This window comes from Corvus brachyrhynchos, unplaced genomic scaffold (assembly GCF_000691975.1).
Source record: "Corvus brachyrhynchos isolate BGI_N302 unplaced genomic scaffold, ASM69197v1 scaffold279, whole genome shotgun sequence".
Taxonomy (NCBI): domain Eukaryota; kingdom Metazoa; phylum Chordata; class Aves; order Passeriformes; family Corvidae; genus Corvus; species Corvus brachyrhynchos.
The window spans coordinates 9227318-9245810 of NW_008246060.1; the positions used below are offsets into that span (position 1 = coordinate 9227318).

General features: G+C 38.6%; 1 long non-coding RNA gene across 2 annotated transcripts in view; it reads right to left on the reverse strand.

Moving 5' to 3' along the window:
• Positions 1-18493, reverse strand: part of LOC108449664 — a 146555-nt gene that overhangs the window by 22523 nt on the left and 105539 nt on the right. The window lies entirely within an intron of this gene.

Genomic DNA, 18493 nt, shown 5'->3' on the forward strand with positions numbered 1-18493 from the left:
AGCTCTGTTGGCCACGTAGGTGAGCTGTGCACAAATCAAGCCCTTTAACCAAGACTTTATGGAACAGAGGGCTGCAGTATATTTTACTGATATAAAAGAGCTCAAATATCCCATCTGGTGGCTTTGGTTGCTGTAATAATAATTATACTAAAATTAGTACCTGATATATTAAATAATTTTTTCACGATAAATAGCTTGATCAGTTCTATGAGAAGGACAGAAAACTTGATAGGACATATAATCTACTGGGACAGCAGGAACTCTCTGTGATTACTCATGTATCTACATGGGAAACAGGAAAGCAAGAAAATGTAGTGCTTCAAGCATATTCTAAACGGATTGTTGTGCAGAAAAATTCTCTCAACACAGAAATCAAAAGGTTTATAACAGGGAGAGGCAGTGCCTGCTCTGCAGTGACAGCTTCATGTTTATTTATTCTAGAAAGAATAAGAAGGAGATACTAAAGTAAAGACAGGATAATTTTATTCCCAGATCAAATAAAGGAACACAGAGTGTGTTCTCAACAATGTGATTACTTTAGGGAGAACTAATACAATGAATGTTATTAAATTAAACAACTTTTTTATAGGGCATCTCACATTAAGGATTTTAGTGTAAGTAATATTTCTGTCAGGCAAAGTGATGCAAGACAAAATAGCTTTTATAGAGGTATTCCTTAATAAAGATATTCCTGTAAAAATGTATTTTATCTGGTATACTTCCTCTGTAGCAAATTATCACTTTGCTTAACAGCTCTGAGAAACACGGATGTCAGGAGCAAAGATGACTATTCTCCTTTCACTAGCTGCCTGAAATCTTTGATTTTAAATTAGTTTTTAGGTGCTAGTATACATAAAGCTGAGGTAAATGTCTGCTCAGCACAGATAGCTGGGAGAAATCCTCAGCTCCATAGGAGCTGTCTTCAGTGCAAATCCCAACGACTTGCCTGTCTGCCTTACCATCATGTGGGAAGCCTTGGGAGCGAACCCTTGCAGTGCTGAGTGGGAGGTGCAGCTCAGCTGAATTTTTTACAAAAACCATGCTTTCTCAGTACATTTACACACATTAGCTGTGGCAATCAGAGCTAAGAAATGTGGACCTATTGCATCTTTTCTTATCCTGAAATGGACATCCGTATATCACCACACTTGAAGACCCAGAGCTACATTTTATTATCCTAGAATCTGAGAGGTCTCAAGGGGTAATTATGTATAAAATGACTAAAACATCTTGCCTCAGGTGCAGAGTTCTGGAAAGCCATGTCTTCTCTAAGGGTCGTGAAAGTGAGATGAAAAAGCCTGACTGCATCATCTTGTATTGTTCCCTCCAGTGCCTTTGCTAGTAATTTATCAAATCTGTATTTATCTTAGCATTTATATATGGCTCCCATTGCACCACTTTGCAATATTCAATTCCTTTATTCTCACAAGGGCCCTATCTGGTATATTCTGCATCACATCTCATGCAGTCTTGAGGAGAAGGACCATAGCAACAGAAAATGACAGGAATGTAGTCCCTTTTACTTATTTCCTACCTCAATCTCTAAATTGTGGTTGGATACTTACTTGATAGGGCTTCCGTCTCTCATGTGGGAAATATGAAATGAATAGGAGGAAACTGAGTTTATTTTAAAATATGAAGGGCTCAGAGTTGTCCTCTATTTTCTGCTACTTTCTTCCAAAATATTGAGGAGTTTTCAGGAGCTAGAGAATTTACACAACATGTCACTGAAATTATTTGGTCAAGGTCTATAGCTTTTATTATTCAGGAGGTTTGACCGCAAAATGCACATGTGCTTTTTTGTGCTGGGGTATACTTTTCTTTTCTTAAGGCACTTGCTGAAGTAAGACCTGCATGTTTTAAGCCATTTTTTATTTTAATTCTTTTTACTTTCTCAATAAAAATCTAAAAAAGCCCCCCAGAAAATCCCACACAAAACAAAGAAACAAAAAACGTTAAATTAATAAATAATCAATCCTCCAACCCTTTTGTTTCTTCCTGTATTGGGAAGGATTTTGAAATCCTTTAATCCTTGCTCTGACCAAACATTACTAACCCCAAGTGCTGAGATGACATCTTCACTGGTCATATGTGGAGATAGTAGAGATCTCTTCTCCAACCCAACTCTTCTCTGGTACAAGAGATTTTGAACCTCTGTGGTTCCTGAAGTATTGGATAATCCCAGAGAAAGGCTGTTTGGGTTGGGTAGAGAACCAAGAGCAAATTGTTGGGCAAGGCAGTGTCTGCCTATTTTCTTTATAATTCTTCCAAGGAGGGAAGCATAGTACATGCTGTTAGCTATTTATGCTCATCCTGACTTCATAGAATCATGGGTGGACACAGCCAAGTGACACATGGAGATACAGGACTCAAGAGTTCTACTGCTCCAGCAGAGCTTAAGTGGTAAAAGCACTATCAAAGAACAATGGAGGATATATTTTGTATGGAAAATATATTTCTGGTTGGGCCTAGACTCAGTTATTAACCTTAGAATTCCCCAGGTTTTTATTAGCAAAGCACACTACCTTCAGTCACAGCACTTTCAGGTAATGTCAGATCCTGCTGTCAGAAACCACCTGTGCTGACTTGAGTGGTTTATTGGTCACTTGCACAAGCTATCAGCCAAAGTACAGTAGAATAATAAAACAGATTTCAAGAAAGTCTGCTAGAACTCTTTCAAAAAGTTAGAAAGTTACCTACAAATACGGAAAAGGAGGTGCAAGCTCTGGCACTTTCATGTCTAACCCTCCAACAGCCATTCTCTCCCTATCAATTTGATAGTAATACAAGTTTTGAATAATACATTGAAAAGACTGGGATCTTGAGGACTTGTTACAGACATTCTCTCAACAGTCCTAATCCAGACTGGAGGCTGGAGGCTTTGGCTACAGGCTAATTGTTGATTCTTGTTTACCCTCTGGGCACTTTTCACAGTTCTGGCAGAAAAAAACAGCCTTGAAGTGTTTGTAAAATATGGAATACATTTGAATCGTAGCAAATGAGAAATGAGTCCCAAAGTCTTAATGCTAATGTTGATATGAATGTAAATTTAATAGACCTGCAGTTTTTCCTTAACAGCCCCCATATGTTCTCTTTGTGATTCACAAGAGAAAATAACCCTTCTATAAAAAATATTTTTACCTTAGAACGGTGCAAAGAAATATTATCATTCTATGTGAAGAAAAAGCATAAATTCAATATTATTTTCCATTATTTTTATTTTACTTTTCACATATAACTATATAAGCCTTCCCATTGCTCCTGTTATTGACATACAGAAATGTTCAGCTGCAGAATTTGCCCCGGTGATGAGGTTCTCTGAGTTGTTCTAAACCACAGATGTCAATGCCCAGACTGCCAAGAGGTATCATTCTTTCATTTATGAATGCACATTTATGAATTTCTGGGATACTGAACTGCCTCTGACTACATATTTTGAGATAAGATAAGGACAAGTGCTGATCAGACTTAAATCATCACCTTTGAAGACTTTTTATTAAGGGGTTTGCAATACACATAAATGCTTTTATTATAAATAAATGCACCAAAAAGTGTATTAAAAAAAATCTCTGATATCACATACTGACTTCACATCTTTTTTGAACTCAAATTTAATCATGACAAGTAAAACTGGATAAAACACTTCTTACCAGCTTTGTAGTTTCAGACAGATTATTTAATTTACTGCTGGAATTTTCTCACCGACAAACCTGAAGGAGTAAAACTAAAAATCATGGACTAGCAAACAGCCAGTGACAATTTCTTCATGCCAGATAAAGAACGGGCACAAAGACTTTTTTAGTAGGCTTAAGGGCAGGTATTCTACAGTCTCATTTTAAAGTTCATTCCTCAATCAAGGCAAATAATCGTGAAAATAAATTTAAAAATATATTAAAAGTTTGCTCAGTTCCTGTATTTAAATCATGTGAGCAGTTTAGCTTTCTCAGTACTTCAAGATGCTTGAAAACTGAGCTATAAAGGAAGCTAGACACCCAATTTGCAATGGAAATATATAAGATGATGAATTGGATTTAATGGGCTCCAGTAAATCATAACATTAATGCTGTTACATGATACTTCACCTTAGCACCAGATTAAAGAAAATCTATCTCAAGCTGAAAAACATATGCTCCAAACCCTCCAAGTTTGAGAAAAGAGCCAATTACTATGAGATCTCTAAGCATATTAAGCACTTCTGACTTCTGGTTTCAGTACAGATATGAAACATGGATGAAATATCCTTAAAAATTTTACTCTTTAAAATTTAATATAGGAATTTTCAGGACTGATGGACCTTTATAGATTAACGTGTTTGTCACAGTTTTAAAAAGAATTGAAGAGAACGTCTGTTTTTGTGATGAAGAAACATAACCAATTTCACAAATCCCTTTTATCAAAACATCAATCCAAGAGAAAACACAAATATCACACAGAGAAATAATTAAAAAATGTATGAGCTGTTAATCTTGGATTATAACCAACTTAAAAAATTGCAAAGTCTTAGTAACTTTGTTAGATGCAACTATTTTGTCTGAATTTTCTACCTGGAACTCCTATGCCTCCTTTGAAATCATGTATCATAAAACAAAACAAAATGCTAAAACAGGTCCTCATTTGTTTAAAGCCCAGTGGAAATTCTTCAGGCAGTTATTTTCCTGGGTTTTTGTTGTTGGGTTTTTTTTTTGGTTTTTTTTTGAGGATTGTACATTAGCTATCTAAAATTTTGAGTGCAGTAGAAGCTTCTGTCATGGGGAATGGAAAGGAAAAAATATTTTGGCAACTGAGTAACTTTAACCCAGAGTGTCTGTTGCTTAATCTTTGGTCAGGATATTTTCCTAAAGTTCTTCAACATGAAAAAGAAACCACCTTGTTGGGAACTTCCTAGTTTGAGCAGTAACAGAGTTCCTTACGATTTTCCAATGGCCTTTTGAAGGATAAGGAAACTGTAGTGTTCACTTATTTCTGGCCCTTCCTTCAAAACTGCAGAAGACATTTGTTCAAGCAAATGATGCATATATCATTTAAACATAACCCTAAAAAAGGCAAATAATTTGTCAACCCGGGAACCTAGCAAAGAAAGAGATAGTAAAATATATATATAACTGTAACAAGCCATAGAAAGGTCACAGAAGTGCAGGCACAATTACATAATATTCATGCTTAGGAGAAAGATAATCCAGAAATTCTCAGTTGTACTAAATCAACTAAATCAAATGAGAGAACAAAGTAAAAAACAAAGCCTCCAGACACAGACTGGAGTGAAACAAAATTTCATTATTCCTAAGCTTGCGTTCAGAAGGGCCAGACACGTGTCCTGGTGCCTCTGAGCTCCTTTGGGGCGCACATAGAGCAGGCAACTCCTGCCTCTACCAGCGTGGGCTTTGGCAGTGTCTCTGGTCCGTGGTCCCTCCCAGGAGCCACAGAACCATTCCTCCCCTTTCTGCAAACTTTAGTGAGTTATGAGCAGCTGTGCAAAGACCTACTTGTTTGCCCCTTGTTACCAGTGTCTAATTAGATACTGCCTAACTCACAGGAAAACAAAGAGAAACCTTGGGGAGGAGGTTTTCAGCTACAATGAAAGAACCAAAGCTCATGAAGAGTCTCAGAACATGGGTCTCCATGTGCACAAGTGGAGGAAACTCTTGACTGACAGCCACGTTTGGGGATGAAGCAGCATCTTTTGGGTGTGTACTGCCTCCGAGGGACACTGAATACCGCAGCCCCCTTTAGCAGGACAGACTTCCTGAAACAGCCTCTTTCCAAACATTTGAATGATTGGGTGTGGCAAAGACAGCATTGCCATTTAGTGGCATCTTTGTCTAAAGGAGTTAGTTAAGTAGCCATTGAAGAAAAATGAGTTAAAGAATTCACTGTTTCTCATTTTCAGTAGAAATAGAGGAATTTCTTCACACTGCTTCAGAAAAGGGGAATCTTTTCCGGCAGAAAGGGAGTGGGAAATGGGCAGCAAGGACAGAATCACAACAGCTGACTGTCTGTGCAATTATGGCATGATTTTTCAGAGAGAAGTGCCCCATCTGTGCAGACTAAAGAAGCTGCCAGCAGTAGAAACAGGCAAGGTTTTTTTATATACTTGGAGGTGCTGATGACATTTCCCACTTGAAGCTAAGGACAGAAATGTGGGGTGCAAAAGGAATGGTAGAAGTATTCCATGACCTGTTTAAACATGGTTTTAACAAAATTAGGGCTACGGTCACCTAGGCCATCTACATTTTTACTGCAACTGGGCATTTTGTTTTAGCAGGTTCTGAGTGTCATACTGAGAATTTCCATACTTGATTCCCTCTATGCAAATGCCAGCCTGCTTTTCAATTGTCCATACATTCGAGTGAGGAATTTGCACTCTGACTTGTGCATGAGAGACATACCAGAAAGGGGATGCATTTTATCTTTGGCAGTGCAGCAAAGCTTTTAACCTGTGGTTCACTTACTAGCTGGACACCAGCCTTTAAGAGCTGCTGCGGTTATTATTTATCCTAAAAATGTGATACATTTTCTACTGTCTTGTTAGGTATGACAGAAGAGGAAATTACTCAGATTTTGCCTTCAACATCTCAATAGTTCAAAGAAGCAAGCACAAAATGATTACGTGAAGCAAAGGGAAAACTGAAGCAACCCCATAATTATTGTCTCCCACACAAATAGCTTTACTGGCATTTGGAATTTCCTCCTGCCATCAGGAGAACACCTGGATTTCCCTTTCCATTGTACGATTTAAGCTTCTATAATTTCTGCACACCCAGAGCAGAAATATCTTCTTCTATTCCCTTGCAAATACTCTACAGTAATTAGAAATGACCTGACAACACAGTAGGATGTCGGCAGTTTCCCAGGGAAATCAAAGATGGGAGTTGCTGGGAGAATTTGGGTTGGGAGGGCTGCCTCCACACTGGGCTGACAGCACCCACAGAGCATCAATTGCATGGTGAGGCAGAGAAAACAAGAGGGAAAGGTGGCTCTCAGCCAGGTCAGAGGTGGGAGCTTGGGTCCTGTGTACTGGTGTGACACACTGCGCTCAGCTCATGTCACCATGCTGCATATGAGGTGGATGTGGACCATAGAACTTCTTTTTCATGTACCATCAGCCTCAAACCGACCTAATCCAGGAGGCTGGCTAAGCTTTGGGCAAGTCAGAATGGTTTTCATGCCAACAGATCATATTGTGCTATTGACCTTGACTTAGGAAGATAGTGGGTTTTGTCTGAGTCACTCAAACACTGAAACATGTCCTTGACTTTAGGCCTGGGACTAAGTCCCACTAAAACACTGTTTAGGGTGCAGAATAGTTACCATGAACAGTCCTACTTAAAGCCAGAGTAAACTTAGAGCAAAAGTATTCACAGTTTTTAATAAAGGCAGGTAATGACAGCCAGGTTATGAGATCTAAATTTAGACAAGAGCAACCACAAACATAAACAATGTGTAGTAAGTGTTTATGGCCTGCTCATTTATATATGCCATGATTTTGTCTGAGCATCCGGATCCCATAAAATCATGGAATTGTTTAGTTTAGATCCCAGAATATCAATTTGAGTACTGCTGGTTTTTCTCCACAGGAAGAACTTAATTTTCAGGAGGTGCTGAAAGAGATCTATTCAAACTTATCTTGTGCTGTGCATCGATACAATAGGGGATGACAGCTGTGGAAATGATGACTGTTCTTACAACTTCATTGCACAGACCAGTTCAAAAACGTACTGTAGGTGAGGAGTTCTGCGACTGGGAGGTGCACATGCATGCCAGCACCACACATTCAGAAATCCACATCTTCCAAAATGATAAACCTGGCTTATAATGTTCTTTAAGAAACAGATGTTTGCCTTGACATATAACAGCCCATATAGAAACTAAGATCTTGGTAGGAGAGGGAAGACTTCTTAGGCACAAAGAAAGAAAAAATCAAGGCTCAGATAAAACTATCTTGACACCTGAAAAATGAAAGGAAGAACTGAAAAAAACAACACTATCTATATTGTAAATATTCTGGATTCTTTCCTGGAAGAGAAAAAAAAGAGAGGAAAAAAGGCTCTTCTGTAGATATATGTAAGAAGTTGAAGGTTTTGATTTGATCAGTTACTGGCATGATGCCATAACTGACAAGATTCTTCAATAAGTTAGATTATCCACCACTAAAATCCTGAAATATAGGGTTATTAAGATCCAAAGTCTTGCTGAAACCAAAGGAATTTAGGATCCAATTCTTAATTCAGTTTAGATTTACAAGGTAGGACCCTCTGTAGAGCTGAGAATAAATCCTGCAGACAGGTAGTTCTGGCACTGTTCCACCTCTTATAAAAGCTCTGATGTCTTTCTAAGAGGTCCAGAAACCTGGGCACTTTGTGATTTTGTCTTTTTGAAGATACCTGCTGTGTCCACAAATGCTCCTGCTTCTCAAACCCCACTGGAAGAACAGGACCTCTTAAAACCAGTGTGGTGGTGATAAAATCTCACCTTAAATGGGCATTTTGCTATAAAGTACAGGAAGGGTTTGAACATTCACAGTTTTTACTGTCTCCTTCTACATGCCTAGTACATACAGTGCCCTGATATACCTCTTCCCACACGTACAACAAATGGTGCACTCTGTTGCTAAAACCCACTGTCTGTGCACTTACTCTCATTATGAAATGTTATTGTATCTGGAACTTGACATAATGATGACCATAACCGACCTGTCAGTGTAGATCAGAACAAATCATATTCAGCATGGCAGGTAATTGTGATTAAACCTTGGCCCTATTTCATAATATGAACAAGCATCTCAAGACCTGACTGAGAAGGGTTCTAATAATCAGACCTCTATTTTCAAAGGTACAGAAATTTTGTCAATATAAGACAATGAAGGGAGACAAGAATTTTAAAAATTAAAGGAATTAACATGATGTATATGCTGCAGGCTGTAGTTTAACCTTTGAGAAACACAGCTATCTGTGGCATTTTTACAGAGGCATATAGTAAATTTTTAAGGTAACCAATGGTAAAGGTATAACTTCCTTTCAGAACATCATCCTGTACATTTAAAATCACTGTTGGAGCAAGCCAGTGTTTTCAAGCTGCTCTCTGCCAAAATGCCCAGTGTGTCCTATTATCTACAACAGTGTGTGTGCTATTCTTTCCCAAATCAAAGCTGGTATTCAAAACTGGACACATATGAGTAAAAACTAGAAAGGAGCAGGACCTGAATATGGCCCAGGAAAGATTTTTAGTATTTAAAATCAGAGCATTTTACTCTTTTGGAAGGTGTTTGCAGGTGCTTGTTTTTTGTGCAACATGATATTCGCAGGTATGGCTCAGAAGATACTGTCCTCACACTCAGGAGTGAATGGATCCACGCCTGCGTGGCTGCACTAGATATTGATCATGTCTGCTGGGAATACGCAAGGAAAGAAAAGGAGGATTTTTCCCTTTTAAATCCGTGTTAGGAATTATGCAGTCCTCCAGTGGAGCCCCTAGCTGGCTGTATGTGCTGCTTTGTTTCCTGTAGGGAGAGGGATATAAAAAGTGCAGATAACGAAACCTAACTAGAAGGGTAGGCCTCTTAAAAGTATTCATTGTCTGGGGAAAGAGGGAGGAAGGAACTCACCTGACCTTGACCACCCAAGCTTTTAACACTCAAAAAGAATTTCAAAGCTTTCTGAGGGAGATTTACAACTGTGAAAGGACGCTGGAATTACACTGCGGCAGAAGGAATATAATTCACCTTGACTTACTCCCCTCCCCCAAAATCACCCAAGTCACTTCTGCATTTTTAGAAATGTGAATACATCGTTTTAGAATTGATTGACAGAATCAAAGGAATTCCTGGCTTAACACCCTCACACAGTCTCTTCCTCTAAATTTCTAGCACTTCTCTTACACTGGCTGCCTTTGCTGTGAGAGTCAGCCTCCATGTCCCAGCTCTCTGTGCTCCGTGCAACAAAACAAACCTGTCACCCAGGGTCTGGGGCAACTAACACATTGCAGCCATCATAAGTTCCTAAAAGGACTTACTGATAAAGGATAAGCCACAGTTCTCAGCCCTCTACGCTCCTATTATCAACAGCAGTCCAATCTGGATGCCTCCTTACTAAACTACTGCAATATTATTGCTGGCTCTGTCCCCAGAAAGTCCAGACAGGGTTAGGGAGCCACTGTGTTGCACACTCAAAATTCACACTCTCTAAATTTTGCATGATATTGTTATTGTGCTAATATGTCCCAACAGCAGTAATCAACAATATCTGCTTCCAGAAGCACCGAGAATGACTCCAGTTCCACCCCCTGTCCAGACCTCCAAGAGGTCAAAGGTCTTTTTGTCAAAGTCTTCTTGAGTAATGGGGAGTATACATACAAAGCTCCCTGAATTCTCAGCATCTAAGGTTGTTGTTTCAGTTTTAACTTGCACAAGTACAGGATTTTTCTGGTGGTGAAAAGCAGGTGCTTTTCTATTCTTATTGTATGTGAACAATTTCAGGGTCTTTGGGTTTTTAGTCCCTAAGGGTACAAAACAAGTCAGTGCCTCAGAGAATGTATCTCTAATAGTTTCTTGCAGCCAGAGAGGCTGCAAAAACAGAAGAAAGTTTTCTTTTTTACACTTCTTTTCATGCATCAAGAAATGATTAGAGGCTAGGGTAGCTTCTGGCAGGTGCAACTCCCAAAGGGGCCCTGTGCCACTGATGCCGGCGGTAGGCGATGTGTCAGATAGCTCTGGGGACTGCTGCGCTGAGCCCCAGCCTTCTTACAGTGCTCCTGCCCAAAGAGAGCTTTGGAGTGCTGGGATCTCTGAGTCTGCTTTCAAGTTCTTTACTGAAGGTACGAATAATCATGACAAGCTACAGGAATGTGATCTCTTCCCTTCTCTCCTTTCTCTCTGCTGTGATGTATTATAATGAACATTCTGGGGCAAATCAGTAGAAAACCCCTGAATATATGCCTCTGCACTTAAAATATCAAAATTGCAGGTAGGACTGTTTTTCCGGAGCTTTGGAAAAAAATGGTACAATTTTATTTGCAGGCTTTACTGCTAGGATCTTCCTGAATTATTTTATTCATTATGTTTCTTCTTTACAATCAGTATTCATTTCACAAGTCAATAACATATGGGATGTATCAATACGCTCAAGTGAAGATGACACATTCATAACTCACACAGCTGTTTTTTCACACCTGAGAAGGAATATAATGCTCCATAGCAGTGCTCATCCACAGCTGTACCACATAAATAAAAAACGTAGATTGTGCGGAAAAACGAAACAGTGACTTAAAAGAAAACTCAGCTGCCTAACTGCACATTGCTGCACTCTTAGGGAAGCTAGGAATCTATTGAGCCCAGTTGTGAGAAGTTGTTCTTTTGAGATTAACTCTTTCTCAGGGAACACTGCCCTGCTGACTGTGAGCTATGATTGGAAATGAAACGTGTAAAGCACCAGGAGGAGAAACAGCTGTGTCCTGAGCAGGGAGCATCCCTGGGAGCTGTGCTGCATCCCATGACCTCGGAGCATTTTGGACCAGCAGGAAGGGGCTGTAGATTTTGCTGCATATTTAGGTCTTTACTAAAACTCATGTGTCATCAAGACCCAGCTGGAGCTCTCTAGATGAACTCAAAGAGCCAAGACCCACACCACCCCCCATAGCTTCTCTTCCCAGAGCAAAGTAAACCAACAGCCACTTCTGACAAATGCCAAAACTTCCCCTTTCTTGCCATCTCTCCTCTTCCTCAGCATTTCTTCCTCATCTGGCAATGCTCAGACTTAGGAACCTTTGCTCTCCTGACAGCACTCATCCTGGCCCTGTCCATGGCAGGCACAGCCAGGTGCCCCAGCAGCCCTGAGGTGGCAGCAGCTCTGCTGTGAGCAGGTGGGCACAGAGGGCACAGTGGCCCCAGGCCCCAGTCCCTGCCCAGCTCTGGATTTTTAACAATGCTCAGACAGTCTCCCCTTAATATCCCCACCTGCTTACTTTGCTTCAGCTTCCTCATGCTGTGTATTCGTGGGAGCGAGAGCTACAGAGCAAATTCTAAGTATTTTGTTCAAAGTACATTAAGTTGTCAAGATTTTTTAAAATGGTTTCCACTCTTACCATTTTTTTTTGACAGCACTATCTGATTTTAAAAAAGATCATCTGTAGAAAGAAAAAAAAAAATCTGTCTTTTAAAAAAATCTGCCAATTCTGAGACTTTAGAAGAGAAAGAAATAGCCACTGTTTCTCTCAAACCTAGCCAGGACCAAAGCTGTATGTTCCTGCAGAAATTATGTAAATAAATGCCCTGATCTCAGAGAAGCACTGGCCTTTGTTGATGTTTGTGAACAAATAAAATAGCAAACAGAAAGCACAGTTATGATCACACTTCTCTAGGAACAGCCAGAAGGCAATTGGTATTTCCTGAATAGATTGGGGAGCAGCTGAAATTAGCATTTCCTAAACACTTTTTTTGGGTCTAAAAAAATAATGGAGGCAAAAATAACTACTAGTAAAATTCATTTACTTAAGGGTTATGAAACTCCTTCCTGTTCCTTGTTCCTGGCTGTCTGCTACAATCTATTGCAGGACTGTGACAGCATTTAGGAGTTTAATGCCCATGGAACAGAAAGTTGTCACAGGTTGATGGGCTCCTGCTGCTAGATAGTGTCCACATCATTAATCATGGACACTTATCTCCTCTGCCTCACAGGAGAGCCATAGTGACATTTGTTCACTGTACAGTGGAGGACACCAAAAACTATAATCTACCAGGGGTAAATTTACCATGAGATTGTGACAAGGATCACAGACAAATACAGGCAGCTCAGGAACACATTTATCACCCAGTGATGAGGACTCCAGCTGACCTCTGGCCTTACCTCCACATCCCTGCTCCCATCTGCAGACCCCACAGGGCCGCTTGGCCCCTGTGCTGGGGACTGGCTGCAGGTAAGCCTGGTCCCCAGCTGCCACTGTGCCAGCACCTCAGTTTGCAGTCTGATCTGATGCACCAGTAAAAACAACAGCCAAGTTTGTGCTTGAACAGAAAGGAACTTTTTTCTTTGCATTAAAAGCGCAAACCTCCTTTGCTTTCATTTGACACAGAAGAACTTTGTGGGGAAGAAAATGATTTGCTTTATTTTCTTATAGACATTCCTGATGTAATTAATTCAAATGAAAAGGAAAGGTTAATTTCATGCTGCAATCAGAAGACGGAACTGTGTGCAAAAGTAAAACATGAGTCAAAAGACTCTGGAAACCCAGATTAGCTAAAGTTCTAAATAGGACTTGAGTTAACAAGTCCATTTTAAACAGACTATTGTAACTCATGGATTACAGAATATTCTAAGTGCTGTTAGCATTTTCTCTTTAAGCTGTCCAACACTACAGGGAGATAGGGGACACTACATTGTCCAACACTGTAGAGTCAAGTCACTTTGAGATTTGAGAGACGTGCATAAAGAACAGAGCAAACATCTGAGTCACGTTCTACCAAGCTACCAAGAAAATATGTGAACACACACACTGCATAATATTCTGGTTATTTAGCACTAGCTGGAACTGGGACAGCAAATACAATATAGTTAAGAAGAAAGAGAATTACCCACTGCTATGACTTATTGAAGGGAAGGTAGATGGCAGTGTATTCTATTACTTGAGGTACCTAAATCTGTCTACTTTTATACAAAACAAACATATAAATTTAAAACAACTACATTTGAGTACGTAGGGAGAATTTTCCCATGGGAGGTTACTTATCAGCCCTCACAGATTTTTTTTTAGTCAGCTGAATAAAACTTTTTTTTGCAGGTCCTGCTTTTCTGTAGGTAGCTGATAATTTACCTTGGACACCTCCCTTTACATGAACCAGGATTTCCTTAAGAGCTGGAGAAGTGCTAATGACAAATGACATGATTATAAGCAAACAGCCCTCTTGATATTTGCAGCTCATATCAAAGGGCTGGTCAGTGTTTTATTTAGTTTCTTTGGAGCAGATTTTGTATCCAAAAGCCAGAAACTGGATATTTTGAGTACCAAAGAACATCACAACTGATTATGTAATCACAATGGGAATTATATTTTTCGTTATTTTCTTCTCTATTGCTTTTACTTCTCTGTATGATCTGTAATGTGTCCCATATGTAGAAAAAATAAGCCAATTCTTACTGTTTTTAAAACGAAAAGAAGATATTAGTGTTAAAAGTAACAAATAACAAATCATTATAAATGCTAATACATAAAATAATAAACAAATAAAGAAATGTGCTAGATGTTATTCATCATGTTAGATGACCGTTCAAGCAAATGAAAAGATGAGTACATCGATAAGGATGAAGTAGTTTGAAAAGATTTTGCTTAGAACTCAGTGTTACAAACACCGAAGGTGGGATTTTGATCCCACTGTGGCTTAAAATTGGTGTAATTTTGCTGAGTTAATTTGGCTTTATTGAGACATAACTGAGGTCAGAACTGTATCTTGATGCTGCTGTGAGTGAATAAAGGATGAATCAATATTAAGTTTGTTCTTTCCACATTTGTGGTTTTTTGATGGCCTGTAACAATGAGACACCAGTGTGCTACTATTATCCTTCATAATGAAAACTTATCTTGGCTTGGACTCTGCATTTCAGAACTTCATTTTTTGATATTTTCAGATAGTTTCTCTGTAAAGATATGTATATTAATGTTATGTTGAATGAGAGCAATAAGATACTGTTCTAGCTGAGATGCCAGCAAAGCTAACTCATACAATTTATTTTTTTCTCAGTTTTGCCTCCATGAAATTCATACTGTTTGATATTATTTTGAAAATGAAGGAAACTCAGTGATACCAGATCACAGAAATAAATTATCCTTTTTCCTTGTTTCCATAAACCATTTAACTATTTGCTATGTGACATAAAACATGTGAACCACACACAAAGAAAAGAAAGATAAAAAAGAGGTGTATGTTCTTAGGTGATTCTGACCAGATCTGTTATGATCACTTAGATACAGTGGATATCTTTTGTGCCATTGGGTAGCCATACTACAGTATTACATAAATAGAAACAAAATGAGTGACCAGCGATGTCTTCTTTAGAGTAAAAATTGAAATATTAGACCAGGAGATAATCATCAACCTTTTGAATATTTGTGAATGTGTGATTATGAACACATTTTGAGGATACTAGGAAAATTCCAGGCACTTTCATATTTTCCTCATTTTTTCACAAATTGTAAGCTTTCAGATGTATTGGCCTGCTGCAGGTACACTTGAAACCTCCCCCTGTGTAAACACAGCCTAATGGAAACACTCTTGCCACAGAATTACTTTGAAAGATATGCTTTGCACATATTAGCCAATTTTAATGCCAAACATATGGTAAACCTTTATTAGTGATCACGGGTCAGGGTGGAAACGAAACAGTCAAGGTAGAAAGGAGGAATACTTGTTCACCTTGAATTTATTTCAGGTTTATTAATTTTTCCCATGTTTGAGCCTGTCTCTCATTCATCTTGCAAACTCATGAATGAAACCTAGAATTAGTGTACATGAATAATTTAGTGTAACCACATACAGTATATGAAAGCAAAGCTCAGGAAGAAAGAATTACTTGACATGAATACACCTGTTTTTCTGACAGTTTTTCTGGCCTGATAAAATGCTATATTTGTATATTTGCAGTGCAGTGTTCCAGTAGCATGTGCTCCTATATAATTCCATCCAGTTTCTCAACCTCGAAAAACAGACCTGATGCTTTCTATCTCATATTTTACTTGAGATATTTTATTTACTTTTAGTTATTTTCAATGCTTTTAAAGATTAAAATGTGGAATATCAATAAACTGGTACCATAATTTAGGACAATTTGGTTATTTACTATCTTCTGTGACACTCCCTTGCTCTCAGGTTTAAGAGAGCTGGTGAAAGGCAGAAAAGCTACACTCGTGTAGAAGGAAGAAATGCAAATCTCCATTTCCCCTGGTCCCTTGCAGCATTTCAAACTCTTTATATCATTAGGAATAACCTCCCTTCACAAGTGCTTGGGTCTATGGCAGTAGGAAGTTAGTTCAGTGTCTATTCAATTTTAAAACATATAATTGTGTTTGTTTAATCATGGTCTCTGCTGAGACATGATCCTATGATCCTATAATTTTTTTACCAGACTTCTGGGCAATAAAAATCCCAGAGAATTCAGTGCATCTCACAATGCTGATGATTTCAATGTTTAAAAATTCGCCATTTAAGAAGTCACTACCATGGGCTGTGGTAACAAGTTCCAAGTCCATCTCAGCACAGGATTGCTTAAATTACCTCTTCACAATGGATCAAAATTGAATCACTTTTATAAACAGCTGTTTCAGGGTAAATATGTGAATAAAACCATAGACTTTGGGACTTTCAAAGACACCTGAGAGAATTCAGCATCTTGGTTGTATGTCAGTTCTACAAGCTTTGAAAACTTCAGTTGTGTGTGCTGAAAAACTTATCCTATATATTTTTAGATATTCACAGTGATAAGAACATTTTGTATTTGTACAATATGTGGGTACATATTGTCCCCACTTAGTGACAGGTATGAGGAAGTGTCTTAAAGAGAAACCATGTCATGTTGGATGCATGCAGCCCTCCGTAACATCAGTGTTACATGCTCAAATACTGAAATTTTATCACAACTTCTCTGTTGTTTCCTGGGGAGACAAAGCTCACTTACAATACTCCAACAAATGTTTATCTCAAGGAATATTGTTCCTTAAGGAATAAAAATTAATACGAAGCACCAGTAATCTGAAGGTTATTTGTGAACCCTAGTCACATTTGCATTTATTCCTCTGTCAATTGATACAGGGATGTTATGTCACATTTTGAATTTGCAGATAATTGAAGGGAAATAACCACAATAATGAAATCACTGCTGGATTACATTCTGATAGGTGACAAATCAATTCATTTATGATACTTCCTTTGTCATACTGAGGTGTTTTATTGTGCAGAGGAAACCTCTCAAATTAATAAAACTGTTAAATCCATAAAGTCCTATGTACCAAATAGCACATCATAGAAAAAGTATCAATCATTAAAAGAATAAAACTGATAAATGCTAGCAAGAGAGATCATTTGGGAAAAGAATCTTGCTTTCAAGAGGATTATGCTGTATCAGTAGTACACCACGGTATGTATACATGCTTATAACATCAGTGTGCATACATTTGTAGATATGCACACACACAGCTAGGCACACACACAGATGCTGTGACCTCTATTATCTCTTTTGTATTCAATTAGTTCTGCTGGCAGGTACCAATTGCACGCTACACAGAAAGAGCCCAGTGAGTCCCAAACTGTTGCATCACAGCGTTATTTAATAAGGTTTCTGTGGTGCCTTTTTTTTTTCTAAATGAAATATGATTTAATAACAAGAAATAAAGCTGTTATTAGGCTCTTTCTAACATGATTTAGCTCAAATGGGGTTTTGTAAAATTGCTAAACTTGCGTAAAAAGGAAAGAGATTAGAGAGACTTAAAAATTACATAATAATGTATTTATTCACCCCCCTCTTCCACCACAGCCTGTGTACATTTGCAAAAGACTCATTCATGTTGCACAATACACTTTAAAAGGTCATAATGAAGCTGTGACACCAACCACCTTGCCAAAGATACAAATACAGAGTACAAAAAGCTCTACAGCAGTGTCCTTCATATTCATGGTCTCTCTTTAATGATCCCACCACTAACAGTCACTTATTCGGTAACACTGAAAGAAACATTTTCCTTCTTTAAGACACTGAAAAGTGACATGGCACAAAGCAGGCTAGGCTGAAAAGTTTAGGGAATTGACATATCCTGAGGAAACAGAATTATGAATTACTGGAAGACTGAAAATGCCTAGCCAATGGATCAAGACTAACTTTTAATTAATTATTTAATGCATGTTAATGTTTTTTTGCATTTTGAAGGCTCTCAAAGTGCACAAGGCAATAGTGCTAACTAATATTTCAAAGAACAGCTTGTGTGCTTTAAACAACAACAACAACCACGACGACAAGAAAAAAAAAAAGAAAAAAGGAAAAAGGCTTTTAGGTCTAATTTCAGGTTCTGGATGTTCAAATGTTCCAGTGCTCTATGGTGGGGTTTCAGTTTACCACTTCTTTTTTAACAAAGGAGTGGATGAATGGATGGATGAAGAGGGGACTAAGGAATCCCAAAGCTCACCCAATCCTGGCTGCACTTCACAGTTGAATAAATGACAAAACCTACTGAAACTTGCTCAGCTTCCAAAAATTGAAATAAAAACGGAAACTGAGGTAGAAATTTCCCAAGATTTCCTGGGAAATCTTCATAGCTATTTTCTCCATTGCCCAGGTAACCCTGTTCAGATTATTTTCATAACCAGACCCCTGAACCCCAGGCTCAGCAGTGTGAGTCCTGCTGGCCCAGCCCACACACCAATTCAAAGGAAGAAGCGCGGGGTGAGGGAAGGACCAGCCTCAGCCAGCTCTTCTGCCCCCTTCTTTTTGAACCCACAGGAAAGGGTGCCCAATGTATTCAG